Consider the following 3,735-nt stretch of genomic DNA (forward strand, 5'->3'; position numbering starts at 1 on the left):
TCGATCATTTCTTAGGAAAACAAATTTTTTGGTTTTGGATTTTCATTCACGTCTTTCGGTTGGATATGGTGCAGTGACGTTTGTTTTTTTGACTTTATATGGATTGAGAAAACTAGAGTGCCTTTAGCCAGAGTGACGACAGCTGTTCGTTACGATCTGTCAAATACAATGTACAGCTAACGAAATTGCCAACATTTCGGATTAAATGTTTTGAATTGTTGCCAACATTACGGATGATATGGTGTTACTTTCGTTATAGGCACTTTAGAGAAAACTAATCCCAATTCAAGTTTGAACCAGAAAAGTTACAAGTTTCGATAGTTTCATATTTCTCCTAGATAAAAACTATTATGTAAATTTATATCATTTTTAGGCACATATTTGAGGCAGGAAATTGTTCCTGAATAATGGCTATAGGATTTGTTTTTTAAAAAATAAACATAAAAGATTGAGAAAATTGATTAAATCTTTATTGGAATCGATTAAACGATCAATATAATTAATTGTTTTAAAGATGATTTCATGCAAATGTTGACCGCGGCTCCGCTTTAGACAGCCCATGTGCAAGGTTAAATTTTGACTCACTCTCTCGCCAACATGTCAGCCGGCATTTCACAAATAATGCCACCGGCCCATAATCCACACCACACAGTGACTTTTTTGGGATGCATTGGTAGCTCCTGCAATGTTTCTGACTGGTCTTTACTCGAGATGCGGTAATTTTGCTTGTTGACGTGTCCATTCAACCAGAAATGAGCTTCGTCGCTGAGCACAATTTTTCGATCAAAAAGTGGATCTTCCTCCAACTTTGCCAGCACCCGTTCATGATTCAATTATAGATCAAACGACGATTCATGATTAAATTCACGCGTTTTTTTTTTATAACGGCCTATAAGCCACCTGTTAACTTCCACTTTTGAAAGAAATTGCTGGCGAGTTATGAAAAATAGAGTATTAAATTTAACACCAGACGAAAGAGAAAACTTTTCTCTATCGTTTACTATTATGACTTACTCTCAGCGAGTGTCGAGTCATTCGAAATTACTCTTCAAAGTGAATGGCTTATTGGTCGTTATCAAAAAACGCGTGATCTGTCAAAAACAGTGCTGCCAAAAAATACCAGCAAAAAAAATCACTCGTTAGAAAGTGAAATCAAATGTAAAACATTCATTGATATTTTACTTCATTTGCTGTTCATGACAGTTTTGTTCCATTTTGAAAAACTCCACGTTTAATGTATCTTCATTGTCATATTTTCGTATGATGTTGATTGCAAGTAATTTACACTAAGGTCTTTTTTATGCGACTTTTTTATGCGAACTTTCAGAGTTATGCGGTTTTTTTATGCGAATTTTCAGAGTTTTGCGGTTTTTTATGCGAATTTTCAGAGTTATGCGGTTTTTTATGCGAATTTTCAGAGTTGTGCGGTTTACGTACTCGCATAAATAAAGACTTCAGTGTATAGTACAATTATGAAGTTACGTCCACTTACATTTTTCGTGAAATTGGCTGACATTTTCAAATAAGGACAAGTCTACGGGTATTTGAATTGTCTCGTTTAAAATTTCTAGCAGTATTGTTGAGATATATTAAATAAATATTTTGAGATTTATTTTCATGTTGATTTAAGTGCTTGAAAATCTCACCACGTCATGTTTTGCAAAGTCTCCTTCTTTTTTTCTGTTCAGCTTCATCAAATCCTGGATGTACATCAAACTGAACCGTTAATAACCGCTAAGCGAAATTCCTCGCCGGAAACGGTTATTTCATTGTTGCCAGACTTGGCTGGCAGACATAGCCAGCCATCTGGGGGAAAATTTGTCCACCGCATGGGTATAAGCGGATGAAAAGTACTGTTAGGTTCTGCACGAAAATTGCAGAATCTCACAAAATGATCTGAATGAACATTGTTTGACAACTATCAGTGGTTTGTTCATTCCGTATCATTTCTTTCTTGTTCCATATTATTCTTGTATCATTTCATTGTGTTGCTTGCCATTCCAGTGAAAACAAACCACCGATACAAAGATGAATTTGATTCATCAACAGTTCAATTGTATCGTCATTGTGTAAAACCTAATTGAGTGAACCTAATAAAACCTAATTGTATGAAAACCAGCAGAGTATGCGTTGAGGATATCAGAAAGAAATCATAAAGTGTATACAATTAGCAAATTTTACAGAATTCGGTAGTATTTTAACCGAATATTCTTCAGCTGACCGTTTGGTAAATGAATTGATTACTGAGCGTTCGATAATATAGATTCTGAAAAACAATTAAACAACTACCGAATAGTTCTATAAATTCATTCATATTATTTAACAAATCGTTCGGTAATTTCTTGCTTTAATTAAGATAGTCGTAGGCTTTTCGGATTTAAATAAATAATAGAACGTATCATTTTACGATTTTGTTTTTCTAAATGAGGTCCGACTGATGTTTGGAATGAAATATCGTAAGTCAAATGTAAACTGGCTCGGGGCGGTCTAAGATAACTATTGCGAACAGCAATTTTATAAAAAGCAGTCATTACTTTTAGGTGAAATATTCATTAATTTTTCAGCGATATCTTAACCGGTTTCCTTTAAACTCATATTCAAATAAATGTATTTCTACTTCCAGAATTTGATGCAGTTTAACTTGGGTCTTTTATCTAGAAAGTATTTATTAGAAAATAGTTTCTATGTAAACAGTACACTGAATTTTGCTTAATTCGCCGTACTTGTGGTCACTAAACCATCAAAACGCTGAACAGCCCTTTTCAGGGCGATTGGAATTTTCAAATAAATAGTATCGAGAATATAGGAAGAAAGGCATAAAGTTCACACTCCTGATTTCTTTTTATCTAATTTTTAGGGATCAGGGTCATTTCGCCAAAAGCCGTTTCGCCGAAAGGGTTATTTCGCCGAATGACATTTCGCCGAATGCCATTTCGCCGAATGCCATTCCGCCGAATACCATTTCGCCGAATGCCATTTCGCCGAATCAGTCATTTCGTCCTGAAATCGTAATTGGAATTGATTTATAATGAAGACAAATTAAAGATGATAGCGTTGACGCCCGTTTTGTTGACCTACACTTGTACTTTTTCAATAAAGATTGATTCTTGTACTCTTGAATAAAGATTGATTCATGAACCTCAGAACGGAGTTCCCAAGAAAACTTGTTGACTATTAGCTACTAAGCTACTATTCAACCTGAAATTGAGTTAAAAGAATTCAACCGCTGAGTAAAACTAACTTACTGAGCCACTTTACCTGAAAATAGGCTATCTAATGAAGCCCTGAAATAAGATGGAAAATACTTGAAATAAGGTAGTTTTGCGGTTCCGTGTACGTATGTCGGATATCCGATCTATTAACCGAGTAAATACCCAAATAATCGAGTACAATTTGATCGATTAGTTTGAAGTATAATCCTCGATTGATGAATAATAAAATAATTCAAAAAATTTAACATTCCAATACACACCTAGAAAAAAATCATATAAATTTACGCCTTCTGAGACCGACATATTCGAGTGTCAAAAATGACTTATTTTTACAGTTTATTTAACACATCTGATACATTCTGTCAATTTTTCAGGTTATATTTTTATGAATTGAATTATACGTGCATGTTTGCTACATGTAGACTTGAACTTTTTTTGGTGGGTAGGAATTTCCGCAAAAGGTTCTATTAGGTTTTACCAGATGAACTCGTTGTGAATGAAGTTTATGCTTGACATATACCAG

The sequence above is a fragment of the Malaya genurostris genome, chromosome 1, assembly GCF_030247185.1.
Source record: "Malaya genurostris strain Urasoe2022 chromosome 1, Malgen_1.1, whole genome shotgun sequence".
Lineage (NCBI taxonomy): Eukaryota > Metazoa > Arthropoda > Insecta > Diptera > Culicidae > Malaya > Malaya genurostris.